Below are 11339 nucleotides of genomic sequence, written 5' to 3'. Positions count from 1 at the left end.
AAATTTTCTGTTGGCTTTTGTGTAGTTTCATCTGGGATACACACTAGGTAAGAGCAGAAAACTATATGCAGCTGAAGTAAACTGTGTACAAATCCAGAAAACTCACATATGCACACATATCATTTCTCAGTTCTCTTTGTGCTGTGACACGCAGCCATCCACATCTGGTACTACATTTCCTTTCCAATTTCAATTCTTCTTATACCATGTCACAAAAACCTAACAAGCTGGGACCCCTCCAGTTTCCACAAGCAAGCTTCAGATAACTTTCAAAGTAAAGTGTCATAGTTATTATGCTACTTATGAATTTCTTAATTGTTTAATATATATAAAACTATTACCCCTTTTATTAGATTCCTATTTTTTCATATATGTATCAGGGGTGAAGTTGTGATTGGTGTGCCCTACACCACCACCCCCTGAAGGCCTGTTATTTTTATTGTGAGATTTTCCCATAGTATAAGAATTTTCAGGAATATGTATATTGTATTATAATAAAACTGCACATATTCACAAAAAGTCAATAAGGGCTTTTGTGTGTAAAATTTATTTCAAGCCACTTGAAACAAAGTGGAGCTGTGCTTCATATTAGAAATAAAACAAGAATCTAGAAGTTACTAGGTATGTGACTCTGAACTCATATTCACATGTATTTAGGGATTCTTTTACTCATAGAATATGCTTTTACCATGTGTAGCACTGTTCTTTGCATAAAACATATTATAAAGCTTAAAGCAATTATTGACTTTCTATGTATCTTTCTAGTAAACATAAAATTGTGTTAAATGTACTGAACTTAGTTAAGTCATGTCACTTCTAACAAGATTTTCCCCCTTCCCTTTGGTGATGACACCATGTTGCAGCCCGTACTGAAGTGTGTTAACATGGATGTTAGTAAGTGGGATTTAGAACTGTCTAGAATGCAGTAATAGAAATAAAGAATATACTCTCCTAGGAGCAAAATGGTAGTTTTAAGGCAGTGGTACAAAACTTGACTGCTTTGGGATGGGTAGATATATGTTCTTAATTAGGTATTTGAGAAATACTCTTTCATGAAGAATGAGTTCTCTATGCTACGAGCTCTTTTATGTCATCTGATGGGAATATGATGATAAAAAAACAGCATTTTTTTAGAACAGGCTTTATATAACATTGATTGCCACTAAAAAAACATAATGTCTGCACCCCAACTTTGTTAGCATAACACTAACAACAGTAATAACTGGACAGAGTTGAAAAGGAGCTTGGGGAGCCCTAGTGCCTTATGCATCTCATTATTGAGATGTCACCAGAAATCTGATTGTGTAGGAAGGAGGGAGGTGGGGAGCACTGATGAGATGGCAGTGCCTAAAACAAAGGATAACATTGTCTCTTTGTATCTGGATCACTGTTCTTTGGATCATGAGGGAATCTGCAATGTACATTCACCCTTTGCTGAATTGATACAAGAGGCAAAGTGGGGCACTATATTAGGCCTCATCATTTGATGCTTGAGATGAATAAGACAAATGATTTTTATCTTGTTTGGGTTCAGGTTTTAGTGTTCATGAAAAGGTATTTTAAATTTCAAACCATTTGATTCAACTTGATGAAATTTCTACCTGCTCTTTCTGGGTACAAATAGGAATGGTAGGATTAAGTTTTGTTTTCTGACCCATCTCCTGGCCAATACAAGAATGGAGCCATACATCTATGGAGAGCACAGCCATCCTCCCTTCCTGCAGTGTGGCAGGTTCTAGGACTTCAAAGGATCCCATTGAGATTCTCAGACTCACCTTTGTGAATCTTTGGCAGGCTGGCTTTTGTTTCCAGGGGAAAAGAATCAATTAAATGGACTCTGAAAAAAAAATTAGCCTGTATTCAAGGGGCCTGGAATGCTGAAGAGCGCTTTGGTAAACCTCTGTGGGCATGAAAGAAGAGGGTTCTGCAGAGTCTCCTCCTGCTTCACTGTGCAGTTTTGAATTGGCTGCTGAGGTGTGCTAGAAGAAAGACAGGTCTGATTTTCCTCTGTGCCCCTGATGAACCTGTGTACTTGAAAAGGTCAGAAGTGAGATTAATGCAGGTAGACATAAGAAGAGTTTCCAAATTACCTCTCTACTCATATGTCATTCATACATTATTTATCAACGCTTCTGTTGTGCTGAGAGCTGGGATAAACATTGGGGAACAAAAGCAAGAATGATATGGACCCTGTTCTGTGGAGGATGACAGGCAGGAAAACAAGTAAGGGCCATAAAGTGTTATGGGGACTCTGAAGAAGTCAGTGGTGGAGAGAGAGTAGTCATGTCTGCATAGAACATGGGTGATTAAAATTTTTGCCCTATGGACACATTTGACCATGAGCAAGATTTAATTCCTCATGCTTCCAATTTCAAGCAAATGCTCAACACAATATATATCGAATCTGACAGTATTTAGACCATAAGCTAAATTATAGAGCTACAATTACTGGTAGTCCGTGAGTGTATGAAAAGGAAATTAATGGATAGTCTAAGTTCTAAGTTGCTCTGAAAATACCAAGGAGCAGGGGAAAAATTCCAGAACATCAGTTATTGCCTTGGCTTTGCAACTAACTAGTTGTATAATCTTGCCAAATCACTTAATTTTGGCCTCAGTTTCCTTACACATAAAATGAGAAAGTCCCCCATTCTCGATTGTAATGAGTACAGAAAAACTCAAAGGCAAAACTAAAAAGAGAAAAGAAAATCAAGAGTGTATATTCTTAATAGTATTTTTCTGTGTATAAACAGACTTTAAAGAGCAACTGAATGATTTTGGACCTCCCTTGAAATTCAAACCAAATTGGAAGCCAGACGGTGGTTACCCATAATCCCCACATAAGATGAATCTCAGGAAGCCCATCTGCTTGAATTCCCTGTTTCTACATGGAAGTTAGGATCTCCAGCTATTCATAATCTGGTGAGTCATTTTGTCTTTTTTCTTTTCTCGTGTGTGCCAAAGAAAATTTCTGCTGAAGAATATAGGGATCTAAATTCTGCCTGGTGTCTCTGGAGTATATAGTAAATGTCTTTATCATGAATATCTGTAGAAAACTCAGAAGAGTACAAGGTAACATTGTGCCTTTTATAGATTAAATTCTATTCTCTACTACAACTACTCAGGACTTCTAACTCTGATTGTTAAAATCAAGTTCCCATTTCCAGTTTCCTCCCCCATCTGATCCATTTATAATGCACTACCAGATTAAACTTTCAAAGCAGCACTGTCCGATAGAATGAACTGTGATGATGGAAATGTTCTATATCTTTCCTGTCTGATACGGAAGTTACTAGGTATTGGGCACTGTTGAGCATTTGAAATATGGTTAATGCAATTGAGAGCTGAATATTTCATTTTAGTTAATTTTGATTAATTTAAATTTAAACTTAGGTAATTACATGTGTTGCTGGCTTCTGCATTGAATATTACAGTTCTCAAGCATAGCCTTGACCTTGTCCCTCCTCTGCTCAAAACTTTAAATAGCTTTGCTTTTCCTAAAATGTACCATTAAAATACCTTGAACTGGTATTCAAGAAATTCTATAAACTGTCCTCAAACTTTGCCTTTCATGCAAAATAAATATTTCATCCAAAGTGAAATATTTGCTGTTCTCAAACATATCTCCTATTTTCCAGCAACCTCATTTTTTCTTAAGATTTTTTAGATGAGAATGACATTTTGTTCATTTACTTAATTATGTCTGATATTGAAATATCCATCTCAAATTTTCCCGCCTCTATAAAGTCTTACCTCATTCATAGAAATTGATGACTCTTGTGCTCATGAAATCCCATAACCCTTTTTTTATGACGTTTGGTACATTTTACTGTATATCTTCACTGGTTATGTACATTAAGTCCACTACTTGATTGTAATCTTTCTGAGACCATTGTCCATGTCTGATTTAACTTTCTATACTTCCTGCCTCTTCTCATAAAGAAGAAATATACATTAATCATTAGGCAAACAATCAACAGCATTGGGTTTAAATCCCAGCCCCTTGAATTATACCTAGGTAATCGATTAGCACAATGCCAGGCACATAGCAAGTGCTCAGCAAATGCTAGCTAAATTGTAAGTGCTAATAATAGAAGGTCAGGGTTTGTGTAGGCAGATTGTCATAATCATTTCTGATACACAAGCAAAAGGCCAAATTGTTTTATTGAAAGAATAAGATCAGAAAATGTTCTCCAAGACTGTCATAGAAAGAAGCTTGTTCTCTCTTACTGCAGGAATTCTTGATCTACATTCACCTCTCTCTCCATCAATGAAAAATGGAGTTTGGGGCAGAATGTCAAAAAAGAAGACTTGAAACTTAGTCACAGGCAGGACCAATAGCAGGTCATCCTGAAAGTTCTTCTTTGGTAAAGACAGCCCCATGTCCACAAAGCATGTGGTTTCCTGCCCTCCTGCCATCTACTGTGTTCCCATGCCAGAACCCACTGTTTGCATGGCTGATTTTCTTTGGTCCTGGGCTTGAAGGGAATTATAAAGATATGTAGGTGAAAATGGAAGAGCACAGATTTAAAGAGAAGCTGCCCTTTTCAGCCTTTGAGAGAATTCTTTGTTCTCTGCTTTTAGATACTAATCTTCAGGTTGATTATTTAGACTGAATTTTTCACAGTGTTTGAAATAGAATGCTTTTGAAATGATACGGTAGAGAATTTTAAAGATTTTGCTCAAAGATGCAAAATTCTGCTAAAATATTGGTAATTATGTTTAAATTACCAAATTCCTGATTTTAAAATACTTATAAGGAAATGTCATTATTTTTATTTGCAAAAACCACATGAACTAACTTTTAATCTACTTTTAGCTGGTAATAGTAGCTGATCTTTAATGAACCAATAATATGTAAATCATCTGGGTTTGAATCCTAGTTTGCTATTTACTTATTATATAAATAATTATCTTATTGGTTATAGTTAGCTCCTTCTAGGTTTGAATCCAGGCTGGCCTGCTTAAAAACTTTACAGTCTCCCACAAGTTACTTAACTTCTCTGAGCCTAAGTTTCCTTGTTTATGAAATAAGCTATAAATGTATGATAATTCTCACTTCATTAGAATGTGGTTAAATTTGAATTGAATAGCATAATAAAGCATTTTATACAGTACCTGGTGCATAAAAGATAGTATAACTATCTTCACTATGTGGTTTGTACTAAAATAAATGCTTTAAATTATTTTTTTTTGGAATTTTTTTATGTTATGTTAGTCACCACACAGTACATCATTAGTGTTTGATGTGGTGTTCCATGATTCATTGTTTGCATGTAACACCCAGTGCTCCATGCAATTCGTGCCCTCCTTAATACCCATCACCGGGCTAACCCATCCCCCACCCCCCTAAATGCTTTAAATTATTAAGGAACAGTTCCTTCACTTACTGGGCTATTTATAACCCCTCCATATAACCTTGACTATTATTAGTTAATCTTTTATTTGGAAATAAAATAAAAATTTCTAGCTTACCAAAAAACTGCAGTGTTAGTACAAAGAATCTCCATATACCATTTACCCAGAATCACCAATTTTTAAAATATTTTGCTCCATTTGCTTTATTACATATGCTCTCTCCCTATAATATACACCTATATGTATGTCATGTGTAGGTATGATATGCATATAGTATTATATTGAACCATTAGAGTAAAAATTATATACCTTATGCCTCTTCATCCCTAGATATTTCAGTGTATATTTCCAAAAAACAAGGACATTCTCTAAGATAACTAACTACAGAACAGTTACTAACTTCAGAAAATTTGATACTGATACAATTTACCTAATCTACAACCCATATTCCAGATTTGTCAACTGACCTAATTGTATCTTTATAATACCTTTTTCCATTTGGTGCAGGATCTAATCCAAGCTCACATACTGCATTTAGTTGTCATGTCTCATTAGTCTCTAATCTGAAAACCTTCCTGTTTTTTGTCATTTTTTGTAACATAATGTCAGTGAAAAATCTTCCTAGTGATGATTTGAACCTAAAATCAAACTCTGTGGGAGGTAGGTTTGAGATGGTTCTCAATAATCCCTAGTATTTGTGCCCTGTTGTGGCACAAATGTGGACTTTGTGATTTACTTTTGACAAACAGAATATGACTAAAGTGATGAGCTGTGACTCTCAAGATTAGGTTACAAAAAGGTTAAGTTACTCACCTCACACCTTTGCAGACACCCAGATGGCCTCATCAATATGCCAATTCTCAGTATAAAGAAACTTGAGATTTACTTTTGTTCTCCTAAAATACCAAAAGTCCAAATATCAGTAGAACATTTTCTGAAAATTTCCAAAAGTTTTCTATCAACTTATCTGATCTTATTTTTAGAATTCTGCTAGGTCTTTTCTACTTTACCATTGAATATGGCCCATTCTCATCTCAGCTCCTGACTATTAAATAGTAAAGTTTTAGTAAATCTGGTGTTCTGTAATGAAATTTTCAAAGTTTATACATATATATACATATATACATCTCATATAAACATATATATCTTATATATATAAAGCCTATATTTATATAATTTTATAAAGCCTATAAATTTATGTAAAGCCTATAATTTATATTATATATATATAAATATATATATATGTATAAAGCCTATGTCAATCCAGTCTATATTACCAGTCCAAGTAGCTCACTTAATTACCTACTCCTACCCTTTTGAATGATTATCCCATTTTCAAATAGAATTTCTGCCAAATTGAAACTCATGATTACAGAACTGTCCTTCCTCTTTACAAGCTATTTGTCAATGGTACAAAAGATTTTTCCAGGAGCTGGAATCCATCTTTTTCCCCATATCTAGCCAGTTCTCAATTCCTGCTAACATGCTATCAAAATTCTTTTTTTTTTCAAAATTCTTTTTGAATTGTCTCTGTAATGATAGTTTTCTCTATCTTTTTGCTGGACTCCTAGGCTGGGTGTTTATGACCACATGTCCAGCTATCTGTAATAGCTCAGAAAGTTTTTTCTGTTCTTGTTATTTATTATCAGTGAAGACATATGGGTTTCTTTTTTAACACTGAACATAAAAACTTTTGTAAAAACTCCATATTTCCAGATATTCCATAATCTGTTTATCCAATGCCCTACCTCTGTATTAAACCCCTCAGAACACTTGCAGTGAAGTTTACCCCTCTAGAAAGTGATGGGAAAGTTTAGATCAGCAATTCTTTTTTTTTTTTTAAGATTTATTTATTTATTTGAGAGAGAGAGAGAGCACACAAGCCAGAGGGGAGAGGGAGAGAGAATCTCAAGCAGACTCTACTAAGTACAGAGCGCAACACTGGTATCGATCTCATGACCCTGAGACCATGACCTGAGCCGAAACCAAGAGTTGGGTGCCAACTGTGCCACCCAGGTGCCCCTAAAGCAGCAATTCTTAAGCTTTTTAGTTTTAGGGTCCCATTATCCTCTTACAAATTACTGAGTATCTTGAAGAGCTTTTGTTTAGGTTTGTTATAGCTATCAATATTTACTATATTAGAAACTAAGCTGAGAAATTAATTTTTAATTAATTTTAACTAATAATATTGAACTCATTACATATTAATATAAATAACATACTTGTAATGAAAAATAACTATTTTCCAAGAATAAAATTATTGGTGGGAAGAATTGTGTTGTTTTACTTTTTAACCTCATTAATGTATGGCTTATTAGATGCCAGTTAGATTTTTATATCTGGTCTGCAGCCAACCCATTATAATATGCTGTTTTGCTCAAAGTATAAAAAAGAAATCTAACTGTAGGCAGACATCAAATTGGAAAGAAAAGTACATTAATAGCCTTTTCAGATAATTCCTCTTTTTTTTTTTAAGATTTTATTTATTTATTTGACAGAAAGCGAGAGCAGGAACACAAGCAGGAGGAGTGGGAGAGGGAGAAGCAGGCTTCCCGCGGAGCAGGGAGCCCAATGCGGGACTCGATCCCAGGACCCTGGGATCATGACCTGAGCCAAAGGCAGACGCTTAACAACTGAGCCACCCAGGCGCCCCACAGATAATTCCTTTTTAAAACTATACCAAAACTCAGTAAGTGGTAGTTTCTTTCCTTTTTTTTTTTTTTTTTAATATTCTGTCAGAGCAAGAACACTTTGTTTTGAATTTCTCCCCTCCGCTCCCACCCCCCCCACCTCTGGAATATTCCATCTGCTCAAGTACCCAAGATAAGAGTTACATAGATCAGGGCAGAGAACTGGGAAGGATGAAGGAAGATAAAAGGGAAGGAAGTCACCACTAAAGGGAAAAAAAAAAAATTTAAAAAGGTGCAAAAGTGATTACCTCAGTCCTCCTTTGTCTACCCCTGGGCTCCTGGGTTAAAGACATATGTGCAGCCAAAATATAGTGTAAGGAAGAAAAACCCAACACGTCCCATTCTTGTCACAAAACCCAAGTGTGAGCCTCAGATGGTTCTGTCTGTCCAGAGGGTGCTCCCTCCAGGGAAGGAGGTGGAGCAGGTCAAGAGCACAGTTGCCAGGGCAGCAGAGGTGTGTGGTGGGTGATGATGGGGGAGCTGGTTTCCTGCCCACCAGAGGGCTGCTTTTCTGCTGGTTGGTGGTGCTTCCCATCCGCTTCCCTCCCCAGAGGCAGACATTATAGCTGGAAGCCCTCCATGGGGGTCTCAGGCTGCTGGAAGATGAACTGCTGTTATGTCTCATCCTAAGTGGTAGTTTCTTAAAGATTAATTTCAATGTGGATTTGAAGCCATATCTTTTAATCAACTTTTTATACCGTCAATAAACTTTTCTTACTCTATTACTTTTAAATCCAATGGCTTCTTTTGCACTTTAAATGAATCTTTTATCCATGTATGCATGACTTTGTAACCTCATTCATGGCCATTTGAAAAATATTGGCTCATTGTGCAGAACTTCTAAGTATTAACACATTTCATAAATATCAAAAACCACATTTGTTAATATCCTCACTGATCTCCATAGAAAAAAATCTAACACTGGGAAACTGTTAAGCACATGGTGGCAGATAAAAGTTTTTTTTAATTTGAATTTTTGCTTGAAAGTTTTAAATTATCTCACTGGCAACAAATACTGTCAGTTGTTTTCCTTAAAGTGACAGGCTCACTTCGTTCATTTTTGAAAAAAATGTCTGCCAAATACTCACCTTTTTCCAAGCAGTTTTATTGAGATATAATTCATCTACAATAAAAGTTACCAATTTAAATTTTAAAATTCAGTGGTTTGCAATACATTCACAGTGAACAACCACTACAGTAAATTTTAGAACATCTCATCACCCCAGAAAGAAACTTCACATCCATTAGCAGTCCCTCCCCATTCCAGCACAACCCCCAAATTTTATATAATCACTAGTCTACTTTCTGTCTCTGAATTTTTCCATTCTGAACATTTCGTATAAATGGAGTCATATAATATGTTGTCTTTTGTGACTGGCTTCTTTTATGTAGTATAATGTTTTCAAGATTTGTCTATGTTGTAGCATGTATCCAGTATATCATTTTTTATGGCTAAATAATATGTCATCCTATGGGTGGGTATTCCACATTTTGTTTATTTATCCATTAGTTGTTGGATATTTGGTTGTTCCACTTAAGGCTATTATGAATAATGCTGCTTTGAACACTTGTGTACATTTTTTTTGTGTGTGGACAGACATTTTCGGTTTTCTTGGGTACACAGGAATGGAATGGAATGGAATGGAATGGAATGGAATGGAATGGAATGGAATGGAATGGAATGCTGGATCTTAAAGTAATTCTATATTTAAAATTTTGAGGAACTGCCTAGATGTTTTCCACAGTGTCTGTGCCATTTTACATTCCATTCCCAAAAGCAACGTGAGAGGGTTCAATTTCTCTATTTCCTTGCCAACAGTTGTTATTGCCTACCTTTTACTGTAGTTATTCTAGTATGTATGAAGTAAGATCCCATTGTGGCTTCGGTCTGCATTTCCCTAATGGACATTATTGGCATTTACATATCTTCTTTTGAGATATGTCTAATCAGAAGCTTTACCCCTGATTAAACTGGGATAGTTGTCTTTTTGTTGTGTCGTTTTAAGAGTTCTTTATATATTCTGGATACTATATTAGATATATGATTTGCAAATATTTACTCCCATTCTGTGAGTTGTCTTTTCACTTTTTTTATGTGATATCCTCTAAAGCGCAAAGGTTTTTTTATTTTAATGAAGCCTGATTTATCTATTTTTTTCGTTTGTCAGTTGTGCTTTTGGTGTCATATCTAAGAAACCATTCTTAACCTATGGTCACAAAGACTTACTGCTGTATTTTATTCAAGGTATATTTCAGTTTTAGCTTTTGCATTTAAGCATATGAGCTATTTCAAGCTAATTTTATGTATGATAAGAGACACACTTCCAGATTCATTCATTTGTATCTGGATATCCAGTTCTCCTAGCACAATTTTTTGAAAAGATTCTTCTTCCTCCATGGCACCCTTGTCAAAATCAAATGACCATAATTGTGTGGATTATCTCTGGCTTCTCAGTTCTATTTCATTGAACTATATGCCTGTCCTTATGCCATTACCACACTGCCTTGATGACTGTAAATTTATGGTGAGTTTTGAAATCAAGCAGGGTGAATCCTCCAACTTTGTTCTTTTTCAAAATTGCTTTGGTTCTTCAAATATCTACCTATGAACAACCATAGTTTTTTGTTGGTTGTTTTTTGGGTAAAAATTGTGTTCTATGATAAAAATGTCTAGTTCTGCTCCTAGTTCAATCAACAAGTACTTTTCTTCATCGTACTTTATAGCATATAGCAGAAATGCTTTATGCTTCTCATTTTATCATGCAGAATATTAAAGGATTTGTACTTAAGGGTCAAGATTTAATAAAATTAATAAATTTTGCTGCTTTATTGGAACATTCTTTAGAGATACTGGCTTTTTTGTTGTTGTTGTTAAGTGTAGGTGTCAGTGAAGAATGCAACTACTGGTACGTTTTGGTGGCCCTGCCTTGATTCCTAAGACGCCAGCAGTTTTGCCCACCATTGTTTTACACAATTGCTGCAAATGTCAAAACAGTAAAAAAGTAAAAAATTTTTGGCATATATTTGGTAATATCAAATCTGGTTAAAAGAAAATCTGTGATGAGTAAACTTTCAAAATGCCATTTTACTGGCCTCATAACTTCAGGAAAAAATATCAACAAAGTTTTAATTCATGTTTTACCACATATATTTTTAAACTACATATAATAAAAACAACTGTCCAAGTAATCTTGTCATTGTTATGAATATTTACCTCTGATAGAGAATGTAGTTGTTATTATTAGTGCTATTATTACTTGGATAAGGATGTTTTTAGGTCTTTTAAAATAATTC

General features: G+C 35.1%; 1 long non-coding RNA gene across 2 annotated transcripts in view; it reads right to left on the bottom strand.

Moving 5' to 3' along the window:
• Window positions 1-1781: 1781 nt before the first annotated feature.
• LOC141373816 (uncharacterized) overlaps window positions 1782-11339 on the bottom strand; it is a 61891-nt gene continuing 52333 nt past the window's right edge. For both annotated transcript variants that reach the window (XR_012380138.1, XR_012380139.1), the window contains 2 exons: window positions 6169-6251; window positions 1782-2031 (listed from right to left, as the gene is read on the bottom strand). This is a non-coding gene — a long non-coding RNA (uncharacterized lncRNA). The remainder of the gene's footprint in view (window positions 2032-6168; window positions 6252-11339) is intronic.

The sequence above is a fragment of the Callorhinus ursinus genome, unplaced genomic scaffold, assembly GCF_003265705.2.
Source record: "Callorhinus ursinus isolate GAN/ISIS: 27379988/994484 unplaced genomic scaffold, GSC_fseal_2.0 scaffold12, whole genome shotgun sequence".
Lineage (NCBI taxonomy): Eukaryota > Metazoa > Chordata > Mammalia > Carnivora > Otariidae > Callorhinus > Callorhinus ursinus.
Note: the sequence above shows the minus strand (reverse complement) of the source record. Positions and strands in the feature narration are given on the sequence as shown.